The 11216-nt window shown below is 41.3% G+C and overlaps 1 long non-coding RNA gene across 1 annotated transcript in view; it reads right to left on the minus strand.

The window, feature by feature from the left end:
- Window positions 1-44: 44 nt before the first annotated feature.
- Window positions 45-11216, minus strand: part of LOC104962138 (uncharacterized) — an 18092-nt gene continuing 6920 nt past the window's right edge. The window contains exons 2-3 of the long non-coding RNA XR_800174.1: window positions 626-629; window positions 45-56 (exon numbers count right to left, since the gene is read on the minus strand). This is a non-coding gene — a long non-coding RNA (uncharacterized lncRNA). The remainder of the gene's footprint in view (window positions 57-625; window positions 630-11216) is intronic.

Genomic DNA, 11216 nt, shown 5'->3' on the forward strand with positions numbered 1-11216 from the left:
TCACACACACACACACACTCCCCCCCTCCTTCATCCCATAGCTGTCATCCAGAGCACTGTTGAGACGACGGCTCAATCCCTAAACGCACGGATGAGAGCAGAAGGCGACATTCAGGGCAACATGGTCGCATGACTCGTCCAAGCCGAGGGCAACCATTCCGGGGGGACGGCTCCACTGCTGGAATCTTTGACATTTCCGACGCTACCCACGGAGAGCGCGGTTCTGGGAAAATTAAGTCAGAGATAGAGGCGTAGAGGCGAAGAGGGAAGGCACATTTCCCCCCCTTGCGGTGTCCTATTTCGTTGGTAAGTACATTTTGTCTGGCAAAAAAAGCGCTGCCCATGTGTCTTTCCCCTTCCACGGGGTTTCGAGCCTTTTTTTGCCACTTTCCTCGCGCATTTCTTTGTGGTGAGACCGTGAGGGGCTGCATTTAAGGGAGGAGGAACGGGCCTGGTAAGTGAGAACACAGCGTAAAATAGGAAATGCCTGTGTATTTAAATAGGATGCAGCTCATAGCCACGCAGTCTGAACACTTGTACTCAAGTAGCGTTGACTGGCAGCGTTGAAAAGGTTGCATTGCATTTTGTGTTGGCGTACTCGTGATATTGTTGCCACTGCTTGCACGCAACTACAACGAGTGAATGGAGCTGCTACACGTGTGTGACTCTACATCCGATATAGTATCACAATAGCAACACTACAGATGTACTCGTGTGGTCTACACCGGTCTGCGCCGGTCTGCGCCAGTGCGGGAAACTGTAGAAAAACGAGCACTTTGCTCAGAGCTTGGCTTTCAGCCTGCATCTAATCACTTCGCTGTTAATCACGCGAGTTTATTTCACTCAGTTGAGCTTTCCGTGCACCGAGCAGCCACTGTTTGACGACAAGGCGGGTCGACAACTGGGCATGCGCAATGTGCACTGCCACTACCGCCCCAAATAATCAAGAAGTTATAGAACTAGCCTATGCCAAACATCTCAGAAGTGCCTCGGGTCACTTCACTGAGTTTCGAGCTTTTGTTGTCACGTAATTTGTGTTCTAGTTGGATATTTAACCGTGGATGATCTTATTGTGTTATTAGGTAGCCAGCCACAAAACACACATGGATGCAAAACCTGATATGCACCTACAGATATGTATCTGGCTTAGTAATCAAGACAATTATCGGGACAGTCCAGAGAGTACAGTCTGTTCCTCCAACTGGTTGGGAACTTCTTTTTTAGTTTGACACCATGACAGAAAACTATTTTTCAACAAGAAAATTCGCTTAAAATTGAGATTCTAGATGTTTTCTTGTCACTTTACAAGAACTATCCTGTTAAATGCTTTTCCTTTGATGACCCAGCAAAGACAACCAATATAACATATAATACAATATGCATGCATGAAAGAAAGAAAGACATTTCATTTGTAAGGAAAACATGAAATGAAAAAGTACTGCATGCAAAAAAAGGCCTATTCTGGGTATTATTATACTGCATTAATGCAGCCTTTTACTATTTCACATGTTGGAAACAAATACAGCAATTCCCTCTACAAGAAGAAGCATAAAGCAGAATACAACAGAAATACATAAAATGTGTACTTAAGTACAGTACCGATGTATTTTAGCATGACTACATCAGTATTTGCTATAGCATGCATGATAGCTTGCACTTTGTTGTTACGTGTCCCAGTTATTCTGTTCACTCCTTTTTATTTTCAACAATATGTCAAATGCAATGTTCATATCATTTTGGTTGTATTTTACAAACCCAGACACTAAACCTAAATCTTATCTTATGGCCTAATAGGCAGGGGAAGTCACGCAGCCAGAATGGAGTTTGTAAGTTAATGATTAATTTGCATATTACGATAAGAAAGAGTGAGGAAGAAGTGAAAGAATGCTGGGGTCTGCCACTCCTTCCTCACATGCTTTTCTTTTAGTTGTTTTTCTCTCATAAAAGCTTTGCTGAGAAAATGTAACATCACAGCAGGGCCTCTTAAACAAGAGGAAGACTGATTGCTGTGTCTTGTCTAGCCATAAAGATTATAAAAAAGATATTCCCTTTCGTGATAAGATAGGCTGATTAATACTTTCCTGTTTTTACACGCCTTATACGCTTGATGTGAACAAACAAGTGCACAGCCAGGGGTTCTGTTGACCAGCTCCAATGATGGGGACCATGACAACAGCCTCTCTCATTCTAAAAAAACATACCCATCTGTCCATCAAAAAGTAATAATGCATGGCACTTAAAATGAGTTAACAGCTGCTTAAACTCTTCACTTATGTTTATAACTTATATACACGTTTTGTAGTACTCTTAAAAAATGATTTGTTAAATGTTATTGCATACAATTTAAACTGCTGTTTAGCATTTTGAAGCAATCTGATGAAACATTTCCGGTTAACTTGTGTGGGGAATGCACAAAGTGTTGCTGCAGTGATGCTGTTTGCTTTGGCAGAGAGGAACCAACAATAATACCATTGTTGCCCTTCTTCGGACTAAGTCTTATTTTTTCTATCCCCACCTTGAGAATTTGTGGTTTCTCTTAAAAGTTGGGGGCACATTCAAGTTATATTTTGACTGTATACTTTGACCTGAGGCCTGTACTACGAAGCCGGATTTTCGCTTAGCAAACTAACTTCAGGGAAAACTCTTGGTTTCCGGTCCTACGACGCTGGTTCACTTCTTAGCGGGCTAGATCTCCATGGTAACTTATGCTGAACGGCTAGCCTGGTCCGGAGCAGGTTAGGTTCCAGGATCTGACCAATCAGAGCTCAGTGTGCGGAGTTTAAAGCGATCAAGTCATATTACAGGAGAAAGGAAATACAGTTTAAACTGCCGTTGCAGGAAAGACGGCCGGCAAATATCACAGACTGTGTGAACGTGAACATTAATACTAATAGAATATCACTTCCCATCTTCAAAGCAATCTGACTATTATAACATTAGCGTTAAGAAAGCTTACTTAAATATCTGCCACAACAAAAGTAACCAGATCAAAGTAACATTACGTACAGTCCACGGCACTGTGAGTTCAGACGTCCATTTGTCCCATTATCATTCATATCATATCACATCATAATGTATCATATAGGCCTATTTCCTTATGAGTCAGCTTCTTGAGCCATATCTGCAACACTTACAGTGTCACATACTGTATACAGAAGTATTATTTTAAGCAACACATTAAGTTGACAAAACACTCGATTCAAATGTAATTAAAGTCAGATCCACTCGTGTCTTATACGGGGCAGTGATATCATAAACCTGTTAATGTACGCATTCAAACACTTTTTCTTTTACCAGCTGTATTCACCTTGCAGGTGCAGCTATGTGGCTTTTATCCTGGATAAAAGTCATTGATGTTTAAAGTCTAACGTCTTCATATTTGTTTAATATTATAGTTGAGTTTTCATTCAGGAAGTACGACGCGCTGAGCTGTCAGTAGGCTTGTCCATGTTTGTGATTGGTCGAATGCTCCAAATACCACCCCTGTCATGTGAACGCGCACCTAACTAGATAGGACACGGCTGGCTTGAGTTAACAAGTTGATAACCAGCGTCGTAGGACCGCTTAGCGAGAGCGCACTGTTTTGGATTAGGTAAACCGGGTAACTCAAACATATCCAGGTTATGTTGAACCGGCTTCGTCGTACAGGCCTCTGCTCTTTGTGAGGTTAATCCTTCTGGGGGAAAAGAACAATTGAGGCAGAGTGATTCACACTAAATTGGCAGTTCCTTGACGACAGGGTGCAGCCACAGCTTGGACCACACCGTCAACAGAGACTCTCTTTTATGCTCAACCATAACGCCAAATACTTCATAACACGGAGCAATGCATATTTAACCTGCAGATAAGTCAGGCAGCTTTAGCGTGTGTTTTGGAAGTTCTGTGTTGAAGCTGGTTGTGGGTGGAGGAAGAGAGGTATGTGTACATTGTGTAATGTTTTCATGTTCAACACTATCCTGCGAGAGCGGAGTCAGACCAGTTTTTAGCGAGGTGTGCCATGCTTTCTGAGTACATTGGCACTGGCATTTTAGTTTCTAAGAATTTTATACCATTTTAACTCCACCTTTTGTTCCAGGTCAATGTTAAATCACTTCAGGCCTCTTGCTCCGTGACAAGAATTTCGTCCATGAGTCTGCAGGTCACACCACATTACTTCACAGCCTGCTTCGCTCTGGTGCGCCTTTTATCAAATACTTTATATGCCATGTTTTCTCTATTTGACAAACGGTATGACAACATTGATCTATTGGGATTCGTGAGTTGCAGATCGGAAGCTATATCTTTATAATCAGGGAAATCCTTGGTAAGAAATCCCACACAAAAAATGACAACGTATGCTCTTTCTGGATTCTGAAGTATTAGGATTTGCAGCATCTTACTTTCTTATCTTAAATTGATCTTGGATACATTTTCTGACATAGTTGGCAATGGCTATTTCTAAGACCAGTGCTAATGTCAGGTGGACACACTTGGACATAGAGACTATTTTTAATTCCCCCTGCTTGCACTGCAACGTCTTGTTTCTTATCTTCTGATTTATCGGTCTAGCTCCAGCTTTGATCTGTTTGTCATAAAAACAGATCTCTGTTTTGTTGACATTTTGAGGGATAGCCATAGGAACGGCAGTGTCGGGCAGTCCCTGACTAAGGTTCAGACGAAAATATCTCCCCAATTATCGGATGGATTAAGATGACATTTTGTACAGACTTGCATGATCCCCAGAGGATGAATCTTAATAACTTTGATGATCCCCTGACTTTTCCATTAGCAGACTTGTGTTTGGTCTCATGCCTACCTCAGACTGGCCTCTCAAGTTGAATACCGTGAGTGCCTGTCCCAGTTGGTTCAAATGCTGTTATGGGGACTGCTATATTTTATCCTGAAAAAGAGAGTGCTGCTAGTTAGATCTGCATTAGTTTTCCCATTTTTTTCCTACTCTAGCACCATCAAAACATTTGGGGTTTTGAGTGAAATATCTCTTATTGTCCAATTGTAGGAAAATAGTTTATTATCTAATACCTGCTAAACCAATGACATCCCTACCATCGTCAGTTGTAGTTTGTGTTTATTACTTAAAGGCAAATGTTAGCATGCTAACCTAAAACTTGTTAGCATTTACCTCATAGGATCATTATGCCTTCATACAATCTCAGAGTTGACCGCATGGCTGTAGACATTTAGATAACATGATAAGCTGAATAATAAATAGGTAATTTAAAGATTAATTAATATCTGGTTACTCCACAACTGTCGTAACATGAAAGCTGCTAGCACAACTGATTGATGATTATTTTATATTGTATGTTTTTTATAAGTAAAGTTGGGCTCAGCATTTTAAAGTGATTTCGCATTTTCTAAGCAGACATAACCTTGGAGTTACCTGAGTCATGAGAAAAGCAATGTATGGGAAATGCAGTCGGTTATGGTTCCCATGACGGTAGGGCCCTGTGCAGGTCGTTCCATCTGCCAGTGGGTGTGTCCGTCTCTCTGTGGGCGGAAAGACAGTCGGCACCGGGCTGGCAGTGTCACAGGCGGAGAACAGTCTGTCTCTCTGATCGCGGCCCACCTCGCCCTCAGAGCACAATCACACTGTTATGTCTGAGCCATGCTTCGCCATGAAAACATCACGTGATAGCAAGGAAAGTGTGTGGATCTTCAATGTGTGTGTGTTTGTGTACACGCTTGTTAGAGTATTGCTTAATCCATGCTTTTGGATTAAGCAATCCAAACTGGTTGATTATGTGTTGATAACGTTTGAAAAGGTTTGCATGCAATGATTGTCGTTGTTTAAGCAAAATTTCACTTTTAAAGAAGCTTACATTTCAGCACTGCTTCAGGGCCAGGGTACCGTAAAAGCTTGGTAAAAGAATCAAGAGCATTTCAGCTCTTAATGAGATGACTTTAAAACCACAGCTTCAGTTTTGTCCAAGTATTTAACCAGAACCAAGTTGCCTAAATACATGAAATACTTAGGGCTGCGTTTATACACTTAGATATTTGTGGTTTTTTACTCCATATATGTATGCTGGTTTCAGGGAACTTCTGGCTAGTGGCAATCTTACAACCAAAAGCAATGCTGGCATCCCATAATGCTCCTCTATTCTACTATTACCACTGTCACGTAGGCCTGCATTCTTCTTTGACCAAAAAGTGATCCCTAATAGCTCATAATGCTTAAAATCTTTACCGACATGCCTTTGCAGAATGAGTGTGGTCTTTTTCTTGCTGTCAAATATCAGCATTTACAGTTAGCTTAGACTCTGTTATTTAATTGCGCTGGCAGTCATATTCTTCCAAGCAGCTTTCCCATCTTGTTTGCCTTGAAGCAAGAGACCTTACTTTAATTTTGAAAGAAGATCTCTTTTTTTCTTTAGTTGACGCCTTCTTAAAGATATCTAGATCCTTTCCTGAAACTCATAGGATCCTGCATGTAAATAATTAACCATTTATTACCCATCTAGCCTGTGACTGCCTATGCTAGTTGCATTGTTTCCCTGAACTGTTGTGTGTTTTTGGCCGAGTTCGTCCTCTCCACTGGGGCCATGAGAGCCCTGTTGTAGAGTTTCTGGTGGCCTTCTGTAAGCGGCAGGGTCTGTATCAAAGCGCTGTCACACAGAGCGTCTCTTGTTTGGGTTCTGGCCTGGTGTTAACTATGCTAATGACAGGCTTACTGCTGAACTGTGAGGCATTGTGCTTTTTAGTTATGGAAGGTAGAATGAACATTATTTTCCTTTTCTTCTCACTCATTCGTTCAGAAGCACCCAGGACTTGCTTGACTTAAATGAGTCATGACTTTGCCACCAAGGCCTTGGGTCAGTTTTTAGGATTCAGAAAACTATAAGCATTATAGGAATTACTGGGAAAAAAATGTATTCTTGGCATTGGAAATCATCTGTCCAGTTATTTATTTGTCTGAAGGATACTTGTACATACAGAACTAATCCACATTTCCAAAGAGCTGGTATTCTCTCAGGAAAAGGATTGGCAAAACAAAAAAGGTGGTTAATTCTTTAATTACTAGGAAGTGGGAGTTTTGGTGAAAAGTGTTTATTGTGATTTTCTTTCTCCTGATTGTTTCAAGAATATATATATTCTGGTATTCAATAATATGATCTGTGAAATGTGCACTTTCATGGAGTTTGATGGAGACAATTTGTACTGTGACAAGTTAACAAACTTCTTATGCGTCAATATTCTCGCAATTAAATGTACACGTATAAACTCATAAATAAGGCATTTCTTTGTTATTGTCCCTCATGGGAAAAGGGGTTTATTTTATCCTTGTGAAAGTTATTTTGCATTTGTAGAAATCTATAAATGTTTGAACAGGTGTGAGTTCAAGTGTCCATCTTTACTCTGCTCTCTTATGGCGCATTTCCACTGCAGCGCGTAGCACGGTTTAAGCGTGCCGTGCCAAACCCGGCCCGTTTTTTGTTGCGTTTCCACTAGGGGTAGTTCCGGCCAATGGGTACTGTTTCACAGTTTTTCTGGCCCTCCAAAATCCAGGTTCTTTCTGGGCCGACAACTGGGCTGAATATGCTAAACTAGTGAGAGAATCGCTGGTAAGGGGGCTACAACAACAAAATGAACATATTTGACAGTGATTTAATTGTAATACACGTTTCAATATGATGCCGAAGTAACAACATACAGATACCGGTTAGTAAAAACCATGAATTAATGCTTTGACAAGTCTGCAGACAGACGGCAGGCAAAAACCTTTTAAAATGCGTGTTTTCTGAATGGAGATCGGCTAAGCTAACGCAGTATATGCTCCGACCGTCCACACTCACAACAACGGCCTATACAGACATAAATAAACCAGCGACTGTATTCGCCATGACACAGACAGTATGTGGCTTGTACTTGTTTAACTTTTGTCTAGTTTCTGAACAGATATGAGGAGCTGTGAGCTCTGAGTGCTAACAGCTAACGGCTGATGTTGGTTTACCGTGGTTCGCATTGAAGATGACGTCACGGCTCCACCTACACTGCATTGCTATAGTTACTGCCCCAGCTACTAAACTGTAATGGAAAGGCAGCATAAAGTGAGCCTGGCCTACCAAGGCCTAACTATACCGTACTAAGCCGTGCGAGGCCCTGCAGTGGAAATGTGCCATTAGTTTGGCGAGGGGTGGGACAAGTCTTGTAGATGAATCATCGACCTGTGCGAGCCCGTCCACGCTTTTGTGTTGATGATGTTACTGCCTGTTTGCATTTGATTGTACGGATGGGGCCGGGCTCCATGTAAGGATGAGCAGCTGGCTCACTGGTCACTGCACACACTCATGTGACACTGCTATTTCTAGCCAAATCATTCCTCCTCCCTACTGCCTTTAGCAACAAGAGTGAGTGCTGGATATGTGACACCTCAGAAAGCAGCTCGGCTGGAAGTCGGAGTCAGTTTGTCAGAAAGAGTGAAGTGGTGTCTCAACAGAGACAGAGCCACTTTGTGTGTTTGGGGACATGCTAGGTAGAACAATGGCAGGTATGAATGTGAATCATTCTGTTTGAGATGAGTGAGATGAAGGTATGGCACATATCTGACATAGCAATTTACATGATGTCAGGTGATAGCATTGAGTTTTCCGAGTTCTGGCTTGGTGGCTTCCTTAAAAAACCAACACTTATATTGGTTACTATAGTTTCTGTAACATGTTAATCAGAAAAACAGCCCTCAAGACTCCTAAGTTCTACTGCACGTTCATACTGTAATGAATCTTTACTGACAATTTTAACGTTTGGAATCTATAACCCAGGTTTTTCCCAGTGTGCTGATCAGTGACATTACCCACTTCGATGACAGGCTAGAAGTAACTCGTTCACACATTGTCAACATCTTATGGTTCACGGTTTCTGGGATGGTTTGTCGTCATTGTGGTAAATGTTTGATCACGTTATAAAAGCAATATTGACCCCCAAACTGCCATTGCATCAGTGTGTCAGTTATGGTGACATCTCAAATATTATGCAACATCTTTGGTACTAACCAAACTGGTCCAAGACATATCAAAATGTGGATAAAGTTCCTATTCACAATGTTTATTTTACTGAATGATTTCTCCAATAGTGTTTGTTCAAACACAGAACTACTAAATGATTTAAAGATATAATTTGTCTTTACTTTGGAGACATGTAATTGTATAGTGTACAGGGAATAATATTGTAATCACATATTACTGCACTGAATCATAGCATTACGCTTAACAAGGCAGAGGGCAATTTTTCAGTTTAAGGGGGAATAATCAGGGTATTCACACTGAGTGGAGTAAATGATAAGTAGTTTAATAACGGTCTTGTTGCTCACCCTTTAATAATTATAAAGTGTTTAATTGGCCCTCTTTAGATCTATAATAGTCAAAACAGAGAAATGAGCACAATGTTGGAATGGAGCATTCCACATTGGAAAATGCACTGGTGCCAAAAATACATCTGTACTACAAGAAACCCTGGGGAGAACTCTGAAAGTGGAGCGTGCAGAACGAACAGGTCCTCTGCCTGAGCCAAGATGCTTTTTTAGGGTAATCAGGCCAGTAAACTATGAGAGACGAGGATTAAATACCATTTAAACTCTCCAGGGTCGCCAGCACTGAACAGGTGATGACATCTTCATAATGTTTCACACATTCCTGTAAGTGACCCCAGCCACCAGCACCCAGTAATGCTGAGAAGGCTTACCCAGTTTTAGTCTGAACTGTGGTCAACAAACTTGTCAACATAATCTTTATACATACACTCTTCTGTTTAAGGCTGGCAAATAAACAGTGGGTGATTTTTCTTCTACTTTTGTCTAAGGCGGAACACGTTTTATTACATTTGAATATTGAAATGTAAAGGAGTGCAAGTGCCTTAAAAACTGCAAAGTGAAAATGTTAGGAAGTGGAAGGAACCTTAAAGAGCAACTTGCAGGTCTTAAAAAAAAAATAGATTTATGCTTAACCTTGCCTGAAAATTACAATTAAAAAAAGTTAATGCAGGATTTGATATGTTTTACAAGACATAAGGGCAGGAATTCAGAGGAAAAGGAGCCGTTTTGAGCTCTGCTACTAAAAACTGCTTTTTTTTAACGTCATATTACGTCACATGGGGGAGCAACTTTCTCGGACTCGTTCTCTGCCCAATCCGCGGTAGTAGTTTGTAGTGGTTGTGATTTAGTGAGCTGGTATTTCTTCGGTAATTTTACATTGCATTTCACCATTTTTAATCATGGTGAGCTGGAGTTTGTGCAGGTTGCACAAACTCCAGCCTGTCAGGACATCGAGTCCACAGTTTCCCTAACAGGAAAAGGACCCGGAGCTAGCTTTCGTTCCTTGGTGCGTTGTGCGAGATGCATCCACCTCCCTGCAGCACATACTCTCCACAGCTGAAGCCTATCAAAAAAACATTTATCAGGAAACCGTATTACATCTCTCTCTCTCCCCCCCTTCGCTCCTCTCTCTCTCCGGTACACAGCACCCAGAGTCATATAATATATATGGCGCTGACAGCACCGTAAGACGTAGTGTGGAGTTGCATTAGGTAACGCGAGATACGGCTGATACTTGCGCATTCGTTTCTGTTATGGATTAGTGTCAACAGTCCTGCCAGTAACGTTACTATATTATCAATACTACTTTAGTTATATCCTGATATATGATAGCTAACTTTACAATGTTGTGATGTGACCGACGTTAGCTAACAGCTGTCTGTAGCTAACGCCGGTCACTCACCAAGACAGCTGCCCTGTTCTCCACTGGTTCTCCACACACCAAAGCTCCATTTCTCGCCGATGGCCGTTATTTCTTCTAATCCTTGGCTGCTCCTGGTCTCTTGGACGCATAGCAGGCTCATAATTATAATCATATGCATTCGAATATATATTTTCAACCTCTTCTGTGTCAAAACTAGCATTGTGATCGATGTTTATTACTACGTTAGACCGGCCGCTCTCCCACATGTTACGTCACATGGGAGGTCACGTGGGGAGGCTTTTTGTATGCGGAAGTAAAAATGTCTTACAAAAACGACGCCAGATGTCACTGTAGTGTATATTTCTGTATATTTTTTTGAAAATCTAGTGTATACATCATTTTCCTACACATTTATTCACTGGTGTGTCTAACCTGCAAGTTGCTCTTTAAAGAATAGTTTTGGCGAAAACTAAAAAGGTACCATGGGGTAAAGGAATTAGTTTTGGTTTCAAGACCCTGGTTCACGGAGGATACCAAAAAAGTCCT

This window comes from Notothenia coriiceps, unplaced genomic scaffold, assembly GCF_000735185.1.
Source record: "Notothenia coriiceps isolate Sejong01 unplaced genomic scaffold, NC01 NC01_scaffold00001470, whole genome shotgun sequence".
NCBI classification, from domain to species: Eukaryota; Metazoa; Chordata; class Actinopteri; order Perciformes; family Nototheniidae; genus Notothenia; species Notothenia coriiceps.